General features: G+C 44.2%; 3 long non-coding RNA genes across 6 annotated transcripts; 2 read left to right on the top strand and 1 right to left on the bottom strand.

The window, feature by feature from the left end:
* Positions 1-1390: 1390 nt before the first annotated feature.
* Positions 1391-6181, top strand: LOC310681415. The gene is made up of 2 exons (XR_014513261.1): positions 1391-2598; positions 5918-6181. It is a non-coding gene; the product is annotated as an uncharacterized lncRNA (long non-coding RNA).
* LOC310681334 lies at positions 5541-21998 on the bottom strand. 4 transcript variants are annotated; one of them, XR_014513224.1, is made up of 6 exons: positions 20855-21998; positions 13038-13275; positions 11924-12041; positions 9434-9499; positions 9191-9258; positions 5541-6117 (listed from the first exon to the last, which is right to left on the bottom strand). It is a non-coding gene; the product is annotated as an uncharacterized lncRNA (long non-coding RNA). The 4 variants fall into 4 exon arrangements; XR_014513225.1 differs by lacking the exon at positions 9191-9258 and having other exon boundaries at positions 9434-9502; positions 20855-21996; XR_014513226.1 differs by lacking the exon at positions 9191-9258 and having other exon boundaries at positions 20855-21994.
* Positions 16182-20626, top strand: LOC310681423. Its single transcript, XR_014513266.1, has 2 exons — positions 16182-16341; positions 18652-20626. It is a non-coding gene; the product is annotated as an uncharacterized lncRNA (long non-coding RNA).
* Positions 21999-22627: the final 629 nt, after the last annotated feature.

Here is a 22627-nt window from a genome sequence, read left to right as displayed (position 1 = left end):
AGGGAACATGGCTCTCATCCTTGGTGCGTGCTCTGATTGGGCACCCAATTGAAGGCTCTCATCTTGGTACTTCATGACTGGTAGTTAGCCTTTAATAGTCTCTAAATTTGCCACCCAGCGCAGCCATTTTACTTTCCTTGGTTTGGCACCACCCTCTGTATTTCTCACTGCTTTTAAAGGTGTCACTTTATCCTGGCTATAACTGTACTGACAATCAGGTCCCCCTCCCCCTTTAGACGTAAGTCTTGCTGCTACACAGAACCTTATGGACACAGAAAGAAATTGGACACCTGCATACTCCACACTCCATACAAGTAACATATGTCTGGCACATATGTGCCTGTCATAATCCCTTACTTGTGCTTACAATGGACTTTTGATCATGTGCTCATGACATCACAGTAGGAGGCTGTGATTTCAAGCCATTTAACTTGACCCTGTTTTGGTGCAGCGTCTCTGAGTTTGGGAGACACAGTACATCACAGAAAGAGATCACCGGCTCACAAGAGTTTTACAGGGTGCAGATTTAGTATATGTTTTTACTTGTAATATTCAATATGCTTAAGGGCTCCTAAGTTCAGGGGATGCAGAGCCTATATTAGCAACAGAGCCACTCCAGGGCATCTTAGAGCAAGGTTCTATAGGGCAGGGGCAATTTGTATTTCCTTTTCTTCAATCCGTATCCCATGTAGTGGCAGTGGGCTTTAAGCTTCCCAGCCAGGTGTCTACTGTTGTACACACGCAGGTTTGCATGAGGGCCCTAGTCATCTAAGAGAATGAGGAAGGCAGGGGCGCACTTATTTGACCTGTTCAGGGCTGCCTCGAGTCACCTTGCGACTTACTGTAACAACTTTATGGTGAGTTCCAGCACCTATTTTTCTCGGGGTGAAAAAAAAAGCACTGCTCTCACTCAGCAAGATTGCCTGTAAGTCCCAGGATATGAACTGGAGGCATGTGAGACCAATGCCTTGTGGAAGCCAAGCAGATGTGGCTCTGGTCAGTGACTGGATTGGTGACCACCTAGGAACCATATGTATATTGATCTGGGTTCCATTTTGGAAGAGAAGTGGGAAATAAAGGTTCAGCTCCATGTTGTGCTGCTTCTTCGAGCACTTTTATAAGTTCCTTAAAGAGGCAGGCATACTTCTGCAAACATGACATGAAGGCTGGCAACATTAACCCCACCCTGTGGGAATCCCTTGCAGACGACCGCAGCTCCTGGAGACAATCAGTCAGGTTGTGTATCCACAGCAGTGACCGGAAGATGAGTGACCACTTGGAGGAATGCAGAGAGAAGAAATGCCATGGTACATCTGCAGCAGCACAACCAGATGCCTTCATCTGCCCCAGCTGCAACAAAACATATCTCTCCCATATCAGTCTCCACAGGCACAGCAACAGTTTGACTTCACTCCTGAAGGAGCAGTTCTCCACTGTCTCCTGACACAATGCCAACCACAACTTCAGTACTGCCTGGATTTTAAAGCCTGGATTGATTTCTATTTTTGCAGTTTAAAAGGTGATCAATGCTCATTCATGGAAAAATGCCACGGGTGACACCAAGTAGGTGGACCAACAGTAATTCAGATGGTCTTCAGGGGAAGTTGCCTAGGAGCCTCAAAATGTTACATTCCCTTCTAATGCTCCATTAACTGAGGGCTGGGGCCATAGCTGAGTGATACAGCATGTACATTGTACACAGAAGTTCCTCCATCTAATCCCTGGCAACATCCATTTTAAAAAGGTGGAGGTACAGATGATGTGAAATACCTGTACCTGGGACCCTGGAGAGCCACTGCCAGTAGATAGTATTTGCTGGATGGATGTATAGTCTGACTTGGGATAAGACAGCTTCCTCCAATATCCCTTCCTTAACTGACACCACCTGTTTCACTTGCCTGTGTTCTTGGCAAGACCATCCTCTGGTGTTTGCAGCACAAAGACTTATGACATCACAGAAGGCTGCCATGGATATTCTCTAGCAAACAGGTTGAAGCAAGCTAGTTAACCCAGAGCTATGTGAGATCCTTTGGGACTAGGAACATTTACAGCCCTGATAAGTTAGACGTGGCAAAGCCCATTGAAACAAATGAGTTAGTTGTGCTTAACTCAGTGCAGGAGTGAACTGCTACATGGGACGGTGCCACATACCAAATCCAGACCATTGGTCCATCTAGCTCAGCAACTGTCTATATTGACTGGTAGCAGCTCTGCAGGGTTTCAGGCAGGAGTCTCTCCCAGCCCTACCTGGGGATGCTGGAGATTGAATCTGCATGGAAAGCAGATGCTCTTCCACTTGGCTATGGCCACCCTCAAGTTAAAGTATGACCATCATGGGATGCAACGTACCTTAGGCACCACAAGATATGTGTGGCAGTTTCAGTTGCCTAGCACTTGGCATCTTTAAGAAAAGACAACCAAGAGTGCCTGCCTGCCTTCTCCTTTCTCCATAGTCAGGCCATATTTGACTGAAGACCAAGAAGATGACCTGGGGGAACATATGCTCCTTCAGGCAGGGGCAGACCTTGGTAATATGACACCCTGTGCAAGGCCAAAGTTTGATGCTCCCAGGTCCCTTGCGCTGCCTTCCCAAGCCAGGTAAGTGAGGTGCTGGGCTTTGGGAAGGAGCTGCAAGGGCTCTGGCAGGGTCCTAGAGCCCTCCCACCTCCTTCCCAAAGCTGGGCAAGTGCTAAGGAGGCTTTGGAAAGGAGGCGGGAAGGCACCCCCTCGGCTCGGCACCCTGTGCAGGAGAACCCATGGTGCCCTAAATCTGCCTCTACTCCAGATGCTGCTGGATTACAGCTCCTGTCTTCAGTAGCCATTGTCATATTGGATGGGGATGGAGCTGGAATCCAGCAAGAAATGGAAGGCCTCAGATTCCCCGTCTCTGTTCTGTTTCTGTTCAGAGGTTTCTCAGTTTACCCAGAGGTAAGGTGGAGGCTGTGGGACTACAAGATCTAGAGAATTCCAGCAAGGGATGGAAAATGGCTTCTATCCCATAGGGATGACTCAGCTTCAGAGGGGAAAACCACAAAGCCACAGTAGGCAAGTACTTTATGATGAACTACTAAAATGTCAGAAAGTAATGAGCAAGCTTTTGGCAGGAGATCTGGCCAGTACGAAAGAAACCCTCCCAGAGAGACATCCTTCTGAAACTGTAGAGGACCACAGGTTAGATTCCTACTTCCTTTTCTCACCAACCTCTCAGAAGTTAGTGGCAAGATGCAGCTTCCTAAGCATGAGGATTGATTAGTCCTAGATTCTCCCAGGATTGGTCAGCTGGAATGTTCTCTTTTTATAGAAATATTGGAGACCCAGCAGCTCTGTCTAATATTGAGCCTGACAATCCTATTTTAAGCCGGCAGGGTGGTTAACGTGTGAGAAAGCCAGAGGGACAATAAGGCCTCAGGCCAGGCCTGGAGCAGAGAGGGTAGTGGTGGAATTATATGGAAAGAACAAGGCTGGGAGACATAAGATTCCTAAATTCATGTGGCAGATTGCACAGGCTTTTAACAGCTGTATAGTAGGAATCACTGGCTGCTTCACCCAGAATTATAATTGGGGGGACTACATCTGTGAAAGTGATCATTTATTAATTGGTGGTACCATAGTAAGTCCAAATCTCTGGAGAACCTGTTGAAACCAAGCAAGCTGAGCTTTCAGATAGGGCTGCTTTTAGTTTCTCTGACAGAGGCTCTGTGCCTGCAACAACAGCATGGCAAGCAGAAAAGGAACAGATGTTGCTTTTTCTAAAAGATGACACTCTTTAGATGAGAAGTGATGCAAAGGAGATAAGAATTTGTGTGTCTATAGTAACTGTGTGTAGAAGGGCACATTGCAACAGGTGAAGCTATGCAGTGAGATAACCTGTACTTACAAAAAGGATTACAAACTACAGTGGTACTTCTGGTTAAGTACTTAATTCGTTACGGAGGTCCGTTCTTAACCTGAAACTGTTCTTAAACTGAAGCACCACTTTAGCTAATGGGGCCTCCTGCTGCTGCGCCGCCGCCGGAGCACGATTTCTGTTCTCATCCTGAAGCAAAGTTCTTAACCTGAAGCACTATTTCTAGGTTAGCAGAGTCTGTAACCTGAAGCGTATGTAACCCGAGGTACCACTGTAGTTGAAAAGAGTACAAGTGTCAAAGACACTGGAGCCCTGTCCTCTTTCCCCCTTGGTCATCCTGACATCCTTTGCAAGCATTCAAATAGGACACTCTCTGGATAAAGACCTTTAGAGGATCAGTCAAGGACATGTTTCTGCCTGAGGACAAGTTGGTGTCTCGTCTCCCCAGTGGCAGACCTACATTTCTGGGGGCCTGAAGACTGAACTGTCATAGGGGCCCCTTCTCAACCAGCAACCAGGTCTGGACAACCACTGTTCTCTTCTTCAATGGGATTGTTTCATGACAGATCAACACACTTTTACAACACCTGTACTACTGACTCTCAAACTTTGGGATTGTTGAAATATATACAACTAAAAATTAATCAATTTGATTCAAATCAATGTGACTCAAACTGAATCTACTAGTCCCAATTTTTTAAAGCAATTGCACTAAAGATGCTTCTGGGGCCGCTTTGAGCCCTGAGGTTCAAGCAGCTACTGAAGTTACAATTTCACTGTTAACTAGTCTAAACATAACAAGCCCTGTGCAGGCTAAACTTAATGGAAAGTTTACTTTGTTTGTCTTCCCAGGCCAAGCTACACATGCTGAAATTATCTTAATTCTCTTAGGAGGCAGTTGTCTCACCTCACCTCAAGTGTGGGCCGGCCCTGGGCAACTTCCTATGTCTCTAAGGCCAAATTAGAAAGTTACCAATTTTAAAAGAATACTAATTGTAAAAGAATGGCTTTATAAATAGTAGGTGAAGGCACCCATTCCAGAGTAGGGAAGTCTTTACCCCTTTAAGCCCTACTGTGCTCTTGATCTGAATCAGGCTGCCCAGGACTTGCTATTTCCATTGGAAGAAAAGCTCCCATTGGCATAGATGGGAGCTTTTCCTCCAACGCAAAGGAGAGCTGGGAAACTGGATTTGAACTGGGAGTGCAGCAAGGGAGGGGGAAGGAATAAGCCCCCACTCACTTCAGGATACCAGTCCAGATCCATCCCCCACACCTGCCATTTATCTTTTAAAGATCTGTTACTTGCAATTGCAATCAGCCTTGAGTGCTCACTGGAAGGACAGATCGTGAAGCTGAGGCTCCAATACTTTGGCCACCTCATGAGAAGAGAAGACTCACTGGAAAAGCCCCTGATGTTGGGAAAGATGGAGGGCACAAGGAGAAGGGGACGACAGAGGACGAGATGGTTAGACAGTGTTCTCAAAGCTACAAACATGCATCTGACCAAACTGCGGGTGGCAGCGGAAGACAGGAGTGCCTGGCGTGCTCTGGTCCATGGGATAACGAAGAGTCGGACACGACTGAACGACTAAACAGCAACAACAACAACTTGCAATTGCTAATTGTGTAAATAGCTTTTTGTCCAGTTTGGTGCTTACACACTAGAAATAAAAGACTTGACCGAAATTCCAACTAATGCAGGAGTGTATGTTTAGGTTTTTGCCCTCTGTGCTTTAAAGGCACCATATAAATGTGGTGAAAGAGAGGACAATGTAAGCAGTTCCCCTCCCAAACCAACCCCAGCATCCCAGACCAAATACAAATCATGCTTCAGGGCATCATATAAATTGCTATTATAAATTCATATGGTGCACCAGGGAGTGCCTCATTGTGTGTGATTAGAGACTGTCTCGAGAGCAGTTTAGACACTCAGCCTGCTGCACGCAAGCACTGCCCCGGGGCTGCTGTTACTGATGCATTGTTACAAAGTGCCATAATAAAGCATGAGCTAAAACAACTTAGTTGAAATGAAGATTAATATGAAACATGTGTTCCCCTCCTTTCACTCAGATGGAACAGTCCAATAAATAGAAGCTCCTCAAGGCTGAGAACATTGGGCTCCAATAACAATCTGATTGGCTGATGGCTGCCATTGCTGAGGGCTAGTGATATGTTTCCATAGAGTCTACAAAGCATTCGTGGACAACGTCACTGCAGCATCTGTAAAGCAGTCAGTGTGGGCCTGCCAAATGGTGGAGCAGTCAGAAGGGCTGAAACTATCAAAGAAAAATGTTTGAAGAGCACTTAAATAAAAAACAACAACAACAACAACAACCAGATATAGTTTGGTCCTATAGTTGCCTTACTATCCTTAATTCCAGTGGCATCAGAGGAAAAAGCAACTGGCCACTCATTCATGTTTTCTTAAATGGAGATCTGTCTCCTCAGGTTTTGTCCATGTTCTACATGGTCATGCGGAGCTCCTTCCGGCAGTGCTGCAGAATCCTTTCTAAATCCCTAAACAATCTGGCTTTCCTCTTGAGCTATTCCACAGTCCCCTGCTGAATCTGATGGGTTTTAGAGATGGGGGGGGGGATACATTCGTTCAGTGTGCATTTTAATGCAAACCTACCAAGTTCACACTTCCTTACCCAATATGCAAATTGGAACACCGCCCTCCTTTGAAATTCACACTTCTCTGAATTTTGCAGTGCACTTCTTCAGTCAGAGCATACATATGACACTTATATATCTGGGGAAAGTGTATGTAAAGTTTAGCACATTGGTGAAAATAACATATAGGGATGCATTTTATTAGAGGGAAATTACTGGCAAAAATGCATACAGAAAAATGAGCAATGCACAAGAAAAAGCACAGGGTGGCCTTCAACTAAGTTTTACTCAGCGTAGACCCATTGAAATTAATCTCATGAACCTAATCATGTCCATTGATTTCAATGGGTCTATTTTGAGGAAAGCTTAGTTGCATACCACCCACATGAATTTTCATGTTTTAAAAAATGAAGTGTGCAGAAATTGGAGGAAAAACTTAAGACTGGAAAAATGAGAAACCAAGAGAAACTGACACTGACAAATGCATCCATCCATAAAGGATAGTTTTTTTGAATAATCAGCCCAGTTTAAATTTCCTTTGCTGTGTTTTCTATCTGCCAACTGGGTGGATAAAGTTAGCATCTGGATATCTTCATTGTTAAACAAAACACTTTATTAAATTTGCATAAAATCCACAGACATGGAATATTATGGGTGATATTCAACTAAGTCCTACTCAGAGCAGACTCACTGAAATTAATTTACCCATGTCCATTTATTTCAGGGGGTCTAAGTAAGACTAGCAATGAATATCACCCTAAATCAGCTTGCAATGGCCTTTATGGCAGATTTAAGCCACTTATGCTATGAATCTTTACTTAGTAAAGAATGAGTTTTTTATAAAGTTGAGCCAAAGCAACTGACCTAATATTGTGTTCAAAACGTATCCCCAATTTTTATTAAGTCTTGCCATTTTTGATGGACACAATTGTGTTCCTTTGATCTTCTCAAAATTATTTCCCTCCTCCTTTGCCTTCATTTTGTCCTTGGTCTCATTGCCTTTGAATCTTGTGTAATCATTATTTGCTTTGAAATGCATGTATGGTGCAGCCAAACAATTTACTGCCCCATCCCAGCAACACATGCAATATGCTAATATTGCTAAATATCGGTATGCCTTTGATACTCTTTGGAACTTGGCCTCTTCTTGTTTGTACATCTTCCCTTCCTCTTTGCTCTCACTGTCCTTGATCTCATTTGCCTACATAGACATATATAGTGCAATCATATATGAATGTAAGAGCGGCCTTTCTGGATCAGGCCAGTGGCCTAGCCCAGCATCCTGTTCTCACAGCAGCCTATGGGGAGCCCAAAGTCAAGACCTAAGCAGTCTTCCACTGTGATTTCCAGCAACTGGTATTCAGAGACATACTGCCTTGTCTTGTCCTTTTCCTCAGGCAGCAAAATGGCTAAGGCTGGCACTGACTACATTACACATAGCTTGTATGTTAGTAACCATGTGGTCTCCATCATCTATTCTGGCCTTGCTCTTCTCCAAATCTGCTGTTAAGGGTAGGTGCTTATTCCTCTTGTTCTGCTGCTTCCCCCCTGGGGAAAGGGAAAAGGAAAGGACCGCTAGACAGTAAAGCCAATCAAAGGCAACTATGGGGTTTGGCACTCATCTCACTTTTCAGGCCGGGGGAGCTGGCATTTATCCACAGCTTTCCGGGTCATGTGACCAGTATGACTAAGCTGATACTGGTGCAACGGAAGAAGGTAACAAGTGCCAGAGTGCACGGAAATGCCGTTTACCTTCCCGCCGCAGCGGTACCTATTTATCTACTTGCACTGGTATGTTTTCAAACTGCTAGGTTGGCAGAAGCTGGGACAGAGCAACGGGAGCTCACCCCATTGTGTGGATTCAAACTGCCAACTTTCCGATTGGCAAACCCAAGCGGCTCAGTGGTTGAGACCACAGCGACATCCACATCCTCCCCTGGGGAAAACCACTCTTTAACACTCAATTGGAGCAAGCAGCAATTTGGGTTTCTCCCAGATGGCCATTTGTTATGATCTATCACTAAAGAATGGGTTTTCCTTTGGAAAGGAGCGGGGCAAAGGGAAAACCACTTGGACTCAGGCCTAGAAAATGTGCATCAAGAGGAAAGCCTCTTGAACCAGTGCTTTCTAGGCAGGGCACAAGCGGAAGTGTGGATGAACCCTAGTAAAATGAATCTCTTAGTCATTAATGAATCTTCCAGATGGGCATCTCCTAATCAGGTACTTTGTCCTCACGAGTATAAAAGTTTGAATTTTAATGTAATATCCTAGAGCCCCTCAACTTTCTGGTTAACATTTGCAGCCTTCAGCAACTTATATAACAGTGTGGGACTGTGTGTGTTTTTTAAAAAAAAGTGTGTTTCTGTGTGATTCCACTGACTCAGTTCTGCAGCTGTTAATGCCAGAAGGTTTGTTTTTTATCTTTACGTGCAATTGTCTTTACTAGCCCTCAGTAAAATCTGATCTGTAAGTAGAGTAGGAAGGGATCCCATATGACTAATGCTTGCTTGTTGCGTAGTTCCTACCATACCGCACAAAGAGCTGAGAAACTCACACTTGGTTAGTAGAGGATGCCTCACTTGAAAAGGCCTGAGTGGTATTTTTATAATCCCCTTAAGCAAAAGGTCCACGAAATACATTTGGGTTGCATGTTTGGTTGCGGAATAAGGTCTTGAAGGACAGGGTGGGAAATGGGGGGACATTCACACAAGATGTAATACTGGTTCTCACCTAGCTCTGTCCTACTGCCTTGCCTCCACCCATTGTTCCTTCCTTCCAGTGATTTGCATCTCACCTTTCTGCACACAATATAGCCAAGGTATCTTACAATATGCACAGTCCAAGCACTGTAAAAACAACATAAAATAATAAATTACAGCAGATTCAGACAATATTTAGTATGGCAGCATTTCTAAGGAGTTTGCTGGGACAGCACACTGTCTGTCAAGAAGAGGAAGGCAGGCCTAGGTGTACCTCTTTGGGGAAACTATTCCATTGTTTGGGCGTCATAGCAGAAAGGGCTCTGTCTCTTGTGCATACCTGCTGAGAAGGGCAGAGAAATGGCAGGACAGAGTTGTCAGGCAGTTTCATATAAGAAAAAATTATCCTTAACATACCCAGAACCCAGTCTGTTTTGTGCAGGGTTGGAGAACACATGGTCTGCCAGACATTTTTGACTACAACTCCCATAAACCCCAGCCATCATGGCCAATAGCTAGGGGTTATGGGAGTTGTAGTCCAGTGACACTGGGTGTCCAGTGACACCCAGGCTCCCCAATCCTGAATTAGGGTTTTTAGGGAAAATGTATCTCGTAACAATTCTCAGCACCCTTAATAAACTACAGCTCCCAGAACTATTTTGGGGGGAGCCACAACTGCTTAAAGTGATATCATAGTGCTTTAAATGTGTGGTGTGAATGTCGCCATAGAATGGAATTCTTGTCTGATGTCAATAAATGCTGGTGCTGATAACTTTTAAGTTGACCTGACTGCTTAGGTCAGTGGCTTAGTGGAAGCCCTGCTTTGTGTCTCACCATCTGAAGTGCTTCAGGTAGCTATGCAATTCCTTGTCACAGGACGCCTAGTTAATGTTCTCCCTCGATGTCTTTAGAGTAGGGGTAGGGAACCCAAAGTGTTCTTGCCTGGCTAGAATGTGTCATTGAACTCTGTTAATGCCTCTTACTTGTCTGGATGAGGAGAGAGGGATATGTACCTGTGGATAGAAACTACCCTACTGCACAAAGGTAAATTTACATTCATTACTCTCACTATTGTCTGTGGTGTGTGGCCCTTGGAAGGCTTTCCAGAAGGGAATTCAGCCCTTGAGTGCCACCCCTGCTTTAGAGGACAGATGCTGCTACTCAGACATGCATTAGTCTGGATAATTTTATATTAAATTGTTTACATTTTGCCTGTTGCTGATAATTTGGTATTAATGCTACTGTTTCGGATTTCTTTTTTAAAATTTTATGGTATATTTTAAGGTGGTTGTTAGTTGCCCGAAGAGCCCTTTTGGGAATGGAAAGACAGAATATAAATGCTTTTAATAAGCAAACAAATTGGATTTTATTATCTTCAAGATGATGACCACTTGCCAGCTGAAAGCCCTAGAAGTGTTCATAAACTGGGGTAATTACTTTAATCATTAACAAGAAATCAACCTTTGAAAAAACACTGCTCCAGCCTTATTTAAAGCCAGTTACAGTAATGACTTTCCTTTGTACATAAGAAGAACCCTGCTAGGGTGGACTAAAGGTCCATTTAATCCAATACCCTGTTTCTGATACTGGCCAGTCAGATTCATCTAGAATGTTCACAAGCTGAACATGAAGACAATTGCCTTCTTCTCCTGTTGCAAGCTATATTGATGGCTATACCTCCCCCAAACCTGGAGGCGCTATATTATGGCTAGTAGTCATTGATGGCCTTAGGGTGCAATCCTACATTCAATGCACCATCAAGTGAAGGGTGCTAGGATGAGGCAGAGAATTTCTGGAATTCAAACCATCCCACCTATAGAATTGTCTCTGTATGCTACACAAAGGCTCTGCCAGCTAGGCCACCCTGTAAATTCCTGAAAATACAGAAGCATTGTGAGTGGGCATGGATGGCACAGGGGAGGAGCACATCTACATCGAATCCTACCTGCTCTGCATTCCATGAGGTCACCCAAAACATGCCACGCGCCTGCCCTTGTGTAAGTAATTTCCTTCTAACTAATTCCAGTAGGAAGGAATGAAGTAGGAACATAATCACAACCCCTAACATGCTTTTTGTGACCTCCCAAAAAACAATTGGGTAAGGGCTGTACTTAAGTGATAGAGCATCTACTTTGCTTTGAGAAGGTCCCAGGTTCAATATCTGTAAGCCAGGGAGGGAGTTCTTGTCTTAAATACTGGAGAGCTGCTACAAGATGACACTGAGTTAGGTGGACCAATATTCCCACTCAGTACACTGCAGCTTCCTATGTTCCAATGGTTTGGGTGCTACAGAACTATTGTTGGTGGACTGGGATGAAGCCCAGGGCCTTCAGATTCCCAACCAGCAGATTGCTTGGTTATCCTCGGTGCATCTATCGAAGTCCATTTTTAAGCTTGTGTGCACCATCACATCTTGTGGCTTCAAATTCCACAAACTTTTCACTGAGACTGGACACAAGCAGGCACTGAAAAGCAGCCAGAGAGACAGTCTCAAGGAAATGGATCTGCTGCTACAAATAAATGACAGTTACATGATGTAGGCATCTCTGTTTTTAGGAGGCAAGCAAGCAGGGAAAGTGACTAATTAATAGCAAGGAACAGATGCCCCAGCAATGCTGGCATTGCTGACACTTTTCTGTTTCTGGAAATGAAACCCCAAATCATTTGTCACAGAAATAAACAAAATGACATCAAATATTTAAACAGAAAGAGGAAGACTGAAGAGGAGATAAACCACACAGTAAACAAGGAGAGAAAAACCCACCCTCTACTTAGCACATCTGTTTTCCCTTCCACACATTGAGTTGACACACTGCAACAGCACAGCTCATCGGATGGCAGGATTTACAAGCTCGCTGCCACTTCTTAAAGGGGTTGAGATTCTGCAATGAACATTAATGGATAAAAGCTGGGCAGCCTGCCTTAGGCAAGGCAGCAGAGACAAAGTCCACGTTGAAGGGTAGCTTTTGTGAAGAACAGTGAATGTTAAAGAGTTTGTTTCACAGCATAAATCCATCAAAGCTTTCGTTGTTCTGCCATTTTGCCCTGAGGATGCATTTATGTGGCTTTCACATCCTTTCCAGCCCCATGACACTTTTTAATGTGCATAACACACACACCCCGTGGGCACAATCCACCAGGGACTCCTCTGTGCAAATTTCATTGAAATAAATAGGAGCTGCACAATGTCACCGTACAATGTTTTTGGAAGGGGACTTGTGCAGAACAACTTCCCAGTGGATTGTGGCCTGCTTGACTTTACAACAAAATAGTAATGCAGGTCACTTTTACTCTCATTTTCCAGATGGGGAACTAAGGGTTTAGAGATAGTGAATTGTGCAAGGCTGTGCACCTTTTCCATAGTAAGTTAGAAGTCTGTTGCATCTGATTAAACAGTGCCACTGTCTCTGAGTGCCGTCCTTTCCTATCCTGTTCACTGTAAGAAACAATTCTATTTCTCCCTTGGGAATTTATCCTGATACTGAAGGAGATAGAAAATATAGCCCAGAGAGTTAGGTATTCTGCAACTGGCTTAATTTAAAGATACCACTTGGAATAAAGAGGCTGTCGATAAATTCTAATTAATAATAATCTGTTCACAGGAATTTCTAGGATTAAGTCAACAAGGCTGTGAGTGCATGTCTAAACAGGTTTTTCTTAGTGCTGAATTGATATATCCTAATCACAATATTACCACCAAAGGAAAGGGATAAATTATCATTAGGGCTGTGATGTTTAATCAATTGATCAAATGGCTTTGCCATCCTGATGCTCTCCAGATGTCTTGGACTACAACTCCTATCATCCCCAGCCAGCACAGACATCCTGGTTGGAGCTAATGGGAGTTGCAGTCCAAAACATCTGGTCTAAATGATTACTTTTGCTTGTTCGAAATGATTACAAATCTCTCCAAATTAATTGGATATCTTCTTAGAAGAAGCCTTTTCCATTTCCCCCACTCTCATCTTGGTATCTTCCATTTTCCTCTCTCTTCCGCCCACTCCTCAGTTGCTTGACAGAGCTGGGAGTATGACTTAGTTGCAGGCATGGAGGCTTAGAACCTTTGTGTGTGCGAGTGCCATTGCTGGTCCTTGTCTTGCTTTTGGAGGAGTCAGCCTGGAAAGGAGAAAGGATGGTGATGATTCTGTCTGACCACCAAGGGAAGGCAACACTCTGAGCACTTGCATACTTGCAGTTCTGCAGATTACCCTGTAGTCCCATTGAAACTAGTTGGGCTTACTTCTGAGTAGATTGATTCAGAACGCATTTTATTTACAAATCATGGGACTTATGCACATGCAGATTTGTACACATTTAATCTGTTGATCAATTTGACTAATGTGTTTAACCAACTATTTAATTGTGTGACAGTCTTACCGCTTATGCAGTGCTCTCTTAGAAAACATAAGCATAACAGATAAATGGATCAGTCAGTGCATAAAGGAGCCAGGGTCAATTATCAATCAGGTCAATGACCTGATGAAACATAAATCACCAAGGATCCCCCAGGGAAGGGTGCAACAACAGAGAATACCCTTTCATGTGTTCCCAACTCCGAAACATCAGATGACAGCAGTGCATATATTAGGGTCTCCTAGCTCATTGCGTGGACCAGCAGGCTAATGTAGGAGGTGATGGTCCTTTAAGTATCCTGGCTATAAGCTGTTTAGGGATTTAAAAATAATGAAAAGCACTTTGAATTGAGCTGGGAAAGAGACTGGAAGGCAATGAAGCTATGGGGAAAGACAGCTTAGTGGCACAGCACACACTTTGCATGCAAAACATGCCCAGTTCAGTCCATGATATATGCAGTTTAAAAGGATCAGGGAGCAGAAATGAGAAAGACCTCTGCCTGAAACCTGGTAGAGCCACTGCCAGTCAGAGTAGATGCCAAGCTAGATTAACAAATAATCTGACCCTGTATATAGCAGCTTCCTATGCAACCTAGAACTACAAGATTTCAAAGCTGCACATTAAAGTCTGCTATAAAGAGTTACTGATAAAACTGTGCATTTATTGCTGACATTACATAAAAGCCACAAATTTACACACTACATGTCCCTATGTCTCAATGATTGCCAACTACTGGTAAAAAGAAAAAGCCTATTTTCTTATCTCCCACCCTATTTCTGTTTCTGTTTATAGCTGACCCTTTATTGTGACTCCAGATGAATTGCTTTGTCACTCTGAGGATACAATCCTGTATACATTTGCCTGTGAGCAAGTGTCCCACTGAACTCAATGGGACATATTTTTCAATAGATATACAGAGGGTTGCCCTTTAAATTTCACTTTCCCTGAATTTCGAGTCTGCCTTTCCAGATCTGCAAAAGGGGAATTGGGGTATATTTACTTGTTTGGGATGGAGGAAAGGGAGGGTACATTGGCTGAAAATATGTATAAAGTGCATGAATATTTATAAAGATCTCCGAGACCCTTGGATGAAAAGTGCTGTCTAAGTGCAGATTATTAAACCTGTCATTTTGTTGAGTGCTCTTGCAAAGAATTCTTTCCATTTCTCTACCCCCCCCCCGCCCAAATCATTGAAAACAGGTGGGCGTGTGGCAAGCACTCGGCACACAAAGAGTTTAGAAAAGCTCCAAGAGGCTTAAAATAACTGTTGTATTATGGTGCTTCAGCATGTAAGACTGAAAATTAAGCTTTGTGCAAACTCCATTATACCAAAATGTGAGTGCTACTGTCCATGGTGCTGAATTTAAAACTTTTCCCTCCTCCCTCGCCTCTATTTCCCTCTTCACAGCAGTTTCTTGTTTCATTCTCCATGGGCTGACCTTAATGGCCAGACATTTATCAGTGTTCATTCTTTTACTAAACAACATTTACTCCACATTATATGCTGGCTCGGCTGCATCACAGAGATATTGCAAATGGCTCTTCAGTATGTTGTTGCATTAGTTTGCTATAGGAACCTAAGCCCCTAGTATAGATTTCTATCTCAGATCCAGGTTACCTGCCCATCCTGACTTAGTTCAGAAGAAAGCAGATCAAGGCATAATTGATCTGTGACCTCTTTAAGACTTTGCTATGTGTGTATTTTTAATATTAGCTAAATCGTGGTACAGTGATACATCTGTGGACAAAAGTAAATCCAAGCATCAGACTTCCTGCGTGTTTATACAAACAACATTTTCCCTTTGGTTACCAACAAGTAATTGAATCAGTCATCACAGTCCCACAGTTATTTCCATTTACTGGGTTCCAGTGCACACAATAAATGTTTATGTCTGCAAGGGCTTCCTCATTCGTAGCCACAGAATGGAGAGACTGGAGCTTCTCCCTTCATTAAAGTAAATTGGCAAGTCCTTATGCTGAAGTTCCATAGGTGCATAGGACATGACGTATATTAAGCCAGACCACTGGTCCATCTAGCTCACCTGAGAGCCAGTGTGGTGTAGTGGTTAAGAGCGGTAGTCTCGTAATCTGGGGAACCGGGTTCGCGTCTCAGCTCCTCCACAAGCAGGTGCTGGGTGACCTTGGGCCAGTCACACTTCTTTGAAGTCTCTCAGCCCCACTCACCTCACAGAGTGTATGTTGTGGGGGAGGAAGGGAAAGGAGAATGTTAGCCGCTTTGAGACTCCTTAAAGGGAGTGAAAGGCGGGATATCAAATCCAAACTCTTCTTCTTCTTCTACCTGCAATATTCCTTCCTTAGCTTAACTATTGGCAGCTTATTGACACCACCTGTTTCAGTTGCCTGTGTACTTGGCAAGGCCCTCCTTTGGTGTTTCCAACACAAAGACTTATGACATCACACAGGTTGCCATGGACATTCTCTTCAAACAGGTTAAAGCAAGCTAGCTAGTCCAGTGCTGAGATCATTTGAGATCAGGAACCTTTACAGCCCTAGGCAGTTAGGCATGCCAAAGCTCATTGAAAACAATGAGTTTAGATGTGCTTAACTTTGCAGAGGAGTTTCATAGGAAGCTGCCATATACCAAGTCCAGGCCATTGGTCCATCTAGTTCAGTACTGTCGATGTAGTAGGAGGAAGATGGCGACTGTCTACTCTGACTGGGAGCAGCTCTGCAGGGTTTCAGGCAGGGGTCTCCCCCAGACCTATGTAAAGATGCTGGAGATTGGACCTGAGATCTTCTGCATGCAAAGCAGATGCTTTACTGCTGGGTGTTGAACTGACATGTGCTCTCTGGACAGACCAACTACAGGTAATTCATCAGAAATTAGAAAGAATCTGGAGGATAATTGCAACCTACCTCTAATATTATATGGGGATGAAAATGGCTGGTCTATAGTAAAGCTTATATGCAAAAGGAAATGCCAATATAGCATTATAGGTGAGGTTGTGGAAGCTGTCAGGATAGTTATAGAGCTATAAAATATTGTTGCATATACATTTCATGGAACTTCATTTTTAATGATAAAGTAAAAGGAAAAAAGTGACTTTTAAAATGTTGGCATGGAAGACCACAATAGAATATCTCTCCTTTCTTCTTAATCCTAAATAAAAGCATAACCCAAAAAGACATAGTATGAACAGGCTGCATCTTCCATGTCAAGAGATTTGATAGAGGCGGCAGAAAGTGTGATATTTCTTTCCTCACCCTAAAGGACAGTTAAAGAACCAGGATTTTGGGGTTCCTCAGATAGGTTAGCCCAATGGACCCCCATGTGGAAAAGGTGGGGTGTGCAAACTGAGAGGTCTCCTGATATCCCTTCTGACTTGCTTAGAGAATCTGTGGAAAGTAAGACTTGAAGGACTATCAGAGGGGTGAGTCCTTTTCCAATATTAAAACCCTGGCAAATTCCCGGTTATTCCACCCTTAGGACCTACTAAAAGAATCAGTAAAAACATCGGAGAGCAGGAGATACTTCATAAAGTACGCAAGTGGTAAACCGAGACTGTAAAGAAGGTTCCGCTTGATGACAATTCCATTCTAAAGCTATAAGAGCAAGAAAGACAACTCAGAAGTTATAAATTTGAGTTATATGAGCTGAAATCTGCCTACCAGCCATGTGGCTTGTTCTTGATAAACCCCTGGTTTTGCAGTTCCAGCCAGCTAGCAAAAATGGGCAGTTTATCAGTCCCACTGACAAGAAGACATACATGGCTGGTATATGGCTATGAGAGCCAGTTGAGCTGTTAAGAACTTTCTGCTAAGCACATAAAGAAACATGTGTAACAGTCATCCACCCACCCACACAAATTTCTGTGTTTTACTGTGTGCATGTGTGCTCAAAAGATGGCACTTCCCAGTGAACAGAGACCATATTTACAGGCAGAAAAGCCATACATATATGCAACATGTATGTGTTTGCAATTGCCACTCTGGACCCCTTATATATAGTAGTCATTGCTGTACCTACTTTCCATTTAGAAAATGTGTGACTTTGAAGCTTTCCTAAGTTGCCACAGCATTTGAAGGGCTCTTACACTTCAGAAAAGATCTAATCCTCTAGAATTGAAGATTACCTATATCCATGCAGTCACATTTGTGTTAATGTTTCTGAAGTTACGCAGTTGAGAGCCACAGAAAAGGTGATGAACAAAATATCAACTGGGTTTTGGCTTTAATTGGATTTTAGAAACCCAGTGAATAAAATTGATAAATATTTATCACTGCTGATGTTCTAGTTAATCACCATCCTAGGTAATTCCCTTTTCTTTCCTCAAATTGTATTGCGGACAATTTCATTATGGTACAATACAGTTCATATGTTGCAGAATCTGGCACATCTCATGACATAACTTTATAAAAGCTCAATCCCTCTCCATGAGATAGAACTGTTAGTATATCAGTCCTCCGTTGCTGGGTGTGTGATTGTTGCATCACTTGCCTGTGTTTATTTTCTAGGCTTGGAAAAGCCTGAGAATGGAAGTTAGCCTTGTCTCTTCCGCTTTCTGTGTTTGTGTATTTTTTACTTTCTGTTCTCTCTCAGAGCTGAAGTGAGAGAATGCCCTGACCGTTTGTCCTGTAAATATTGCTGAATAAAAACTTAGAATGAGCCCACAATTCTCCACTTCGTTTCTGCTGATCTGTGATGGCCTGGGATTCGGATTCGGATGCTGAACCTGAGGAATCCCAGCCTGCACAGGATTCCCCGCCTCCAGAACTAGCTGAGCCATGGCTGGGGCATGAGCCTGAAGGGTCCTCACCTTTGCTGGATGCTCAGGTGCATGCATCTGCTGAGTCTGCTCTGGCTCCTGAGGTGATGGAGGACCCATTGCCTGCAGTAGCTCCACTCTCAGCCCCGTCAGGGGAGGCTGAGGTTGCCTCTGGGTCCGGTAACCCTCCAGCCTCTCCTGAGCTGCAGAGGCTCAGGGCAGAGAGGCGGAGGGAACTAAGTTCCCGCAGGAGGAGTGCTCGCCTCCAGGCCAGGAGAGGTGAGTCACCTGAGGATTGGGGCCACCCTGTGCCTTGGGGCAGATAAAAGCCAGACAGCCTCAGTCCCAAGTTGCGGGAGCAACTTTGTTGGTTGTCAGTTCCTGCCTGAACCCTGTCTTGCTATCCTGCCAGAGCTCTTGACCTCACCCGACTACCTGCCCTGCATCCAGCTTCAACTTCTTCGGACTGCCTCCATACTCCACCTTCGACCTCGGACTGAATTCAGACCTTGCCTCTAGGTTAGCCTACACGACCAGCACATGATCTCTGCTGAGTGAGTGTGCACGTAGACATTTGCTACGTTTCGCTGGAGCATGCTGGGACTGATGATTTATGGACATTCAGGAACTGTGCAACACCAGGAGGGCGCCCAGAAAGGTTTCATCTCATCCCGGGGGCTGCCTGGGCCCCAGGGTGTATCCTGACATTAACCACAATTGTGTAACCTAAACCTGGCCTGCCTCTTTGTGTTATTTGAACACTTCTACTTGACAGGCTGGTATATAACTTCTTTCTTCCTCACAATAATCCTGATATAGGTGTCTTTATTCTCATTTTATGGATGAAGAACTGGAACCTCAAGGATCACCTCTCCACATATGAACCAACACAGATCCGGAAATCATCATCTGAGACCCTTCATCAGGTACCTCCTCCTTGAGAGGTCCAGAGGGTGGCAACATGAGAACTTGCCTTTTCTGTGGTGGCTCCCAATTTGTGGAATGCTCTCCCCAGGGAGGCTTGCCTGGCACCTTCATTACATCTATTTAGGCACCAAGTGAAAAAATTCCTCTCCTCCCAGGCATCCATCTAATCACCATGAAGTGAACCTCTGCAGCATAGCAGCACAATTTGGAGAGCCTCATCCAGCCAGGCTGGTCATTAAGGAAGGTAACATTTAGCATCTAAGCTCTTCCGGGCATGATTTTTGAAGGTGAGGTTTAGCATCAGGATGACTATATAAACATGAAGAAGAGATTTGGAACTAAAATCCCCATGTGCTAGTAACATGCCAATTAATTGTTTCTCACAGACACCTTTTATTTGTCCCTGTATAGTATATTTACTTTGGCTTTCTGCTTTACAACTCTTTTTCTCCGAGTGGGGAAACATATTTTATTTACTCCATTATTGCTCCACAGAGATCAGGATGAAAATGGAAGCAACTGTTCTTTCTCATTGGTGCCTTTCCTTTCCGGGAACGCATTTGATTGGTGGTGCAAATTGGTGCTTTTGCTCTAGAAGCATAGTTGAGAGACAATGAACAAAGTAGCAGAGATGCAGAGGGAGAACGCATAATCTGCTTTCATCATAGGCCAGAAGCACCAGTAAAATGATGTGAGAACAGTGGAGACTTTTTACAGTTAGATTGTTGCAAAGCATTGTAGGTGGGGACTATCCTTAAAAATGGTCCAGAAAATTCATTTGGCACAGAATGTGGCTTCAAGAGTACTAACTGGAACTAGACACTGCAGTAATATTATGCCAGCATTTTTTCATCTTCGTTGGCTCCTGCAATGTTTCTAGTCCAATTCAAGGTGCTGGCTCCGACCTTTAAATATTTTTTTACAACTTGGGACCATGGCGAATCCACTTGAACCCTGAGATCACCAACAGAGGATTCTCACAAGCTGAGATAAAATGGGTGGCCACAAGACAAAAAGCTTTTTTTGAAGTGACCCCCATTTATGGAATGCTTCCTCCAGACTGTTTTGCATGGCACCCCCTTTTAATGTCTCTTCAGTACCTGAGAAGAGTTTCTTCAGTTTCACTTATCTTTTAAGCTCCACTTTTAAAATCTCTGGCATTATCAGGGGGAGAGACCAGTCCCACCATGTACAGGAAAACTATCTTACTTTTTATAAAGTTTGGGTATTCGTGCTTTCTAATTTTTATATTTTGGGTTCCATGGAACTCCCTGCCACAATAATTCAGTTCCTCAAGGTGACCCTTTTCCACAGTTGTTCGTTCCTTTTAAAATCCTCCTCATAGCTTGGTGCAGTAGGCTTAAGCATGAGATGGACACCAGCACTGGATATAGTATGACCTGTTGAGAATATTGTTTATTAAAGGGTTTTGTGTATTTAAGGCAATACTGTTATTTAAACTGGTGTCTTGCATGTACTTTATGGCAGTTTCTACAGACTGAGAGACAATGTTGCTGACACCAGCCTCTAAACAGCTTTTTGTTGTTGTTCAGCCATTTAGTTGTGTCCGACTCTTTGTGACCCCATGGAACAGAGCACACCAGGCACTCCTGTCTTCCACTGCCTCCCGCAGTTAAACAGCGTTTACCTCAAGCCAAATTCTCTAAACCACAGCTGAATTAACTCACAACCCATTGCAGCTACTAAGGACAGTCTGCTTGTGATCCCATAGCTTCACCAGTTGGACTTCCGGCTGCTTGTAGTTTGGCTGATTTTAATAATCTGGTTGTGGTAAGACATTTGCACCGGGCAACCTCCTAGCCTAACTCAGCCACCTGCTTCCTTTTTCTGATCTTTACCAGCAAAGTATTGTTTACACACTGGGAATGAACAGCTTAATCTTCGGGCCTCATCTTTCCACTTTCACCTCATCTTTCTCTGGCCTCTGCCTCACACCTCCCTCGTCAACTTACTTCCCCAACTTTGTTTTCCAACTGACAGTTATCTCCCAACTGACAGTTAACTGCCTGTTCTTCACTGGCTTGAATATACAGCTAATCAGAGTCTCTCTCTCCCCCCCCCCCCAGGACCAATCAAAATTTACTGATCCCGACCCTGTCTATCAATATTAAAAGTGATTGCCTCTTTCTCCCCTTTCAGAACCTGTCACCAAGAAGCCACCACTAAGCAGTCTTGCAACATATGAACAGCACAAGGCCTTGGACTTTGACAGTTGTGCTCTGACATTGCCATAGAAATATGTTTCAAAGCACAAAACATCAACAGACAGCCATATACACAGCAATTCTCCACACTGTGTTTTCACATGGTTATTTAGTTCTGTGGAACTTTCTACGCCTTAGGTTAATTGCTGTTCGCCATGATTTTTAGATTTCTTCTCTGATTTAAAATGATTGTTTTTAACATTACTGCTGCCATATAGAATTTTACTTGTGTGGGTTTTGGAGTTTTAAAATTGCTTCAATTGTTTTTCATGCATTTCCCAGAGTATTATTGTTATTGGGTAACAGGTAAGTTGAATAAATAAATAAAATTAAGTCAGGCAGTATCCAGTAACAACTTTTGTCCTATATTGTTTTCTGTATAGCTAGGCACTTCTTTAACAACTAATCCAGAATGCGGGAGCTAGACTAGTGACTGGGAGTAGCCACCAAGACAATATAACACCAGTTCTGAAAGACCTACATTGGCTCCCAGTACGTTTCCGAGCACAATTCAAAGTGTTGGTGCTGATCTTTAAAGCCCTAAACAGCCTTGGCCCAGTATATATGAAGGAGCATCTCCAGCCCCATCATTCAGCCCGGACACTGAGGTCCAGCTCTGAGGGCCTTCTGGCAGTTCCCTCACTGCGAGAAGTGAGGTTACAGGGAACCAGGCAGAGGGCCTTCTCAGTAGTGGCGCCCACCCCGTGGAACGCTGTCAGGGGTTCAGGAGCAGAGGCACAGGAAATGGAGAGCGAGGGGGAGGAGTCCGAAGGAAATGTCAGCGATGACAGCGGTCCAAGGTCTCTGAGTCTTTCCAGTGAATCGGAGGATTCACAGAAAGGGGCTCCCATGGTCAGGGCAAGGGGAGTGCCCAGGGGGACACCTCAGGAAGAAGGGGCCAGAGGCGACTCAGAGAGCAGCAGTTGGAGATCCGGACCAGCGTCCACACCGGAGTGCAGTAGGGGGGAGGAGTCCCAGGCATCGGGATCAGGTGGCGCGCTGCCAGCGGGAGAACATGAGGCAGGATTGACCACGCCTCCGTCGGGGAGCGAGGAAACGGTCAAGAGGAAGGTTAAACGCGCGCGCGCGCGCCAAGTTCAAATATACAGGAGGGCGGCACAGTTGGCAGCCCGGGTAGGGAGCCAAGTCCTAAAGCCCGCCGAAGAGAGAGGGAGGAGTCAGGGGGGTCAACGTCTGCGTCGGAAGAGTCCAGGAAGGAGGAGACCCCGGGGGGTA

The sequence above is a fragment of the Podarcis tiliguerta genome (genome assembly GCF_965153285.1).
Source record: "Podarcis tiliguerta genome assembly, chromosome: 1".
NCBI classification, from domain to species: domain Eukaryota; kingdom Metazoa; phylum Chordata; class Lepidosauria; order Squamata; family Lacertidae; genus Podarcis; species Podarcis tiliguerta.
This window is presented reverse-complemented; position numbering and strand designations above follow the sequence as displayed.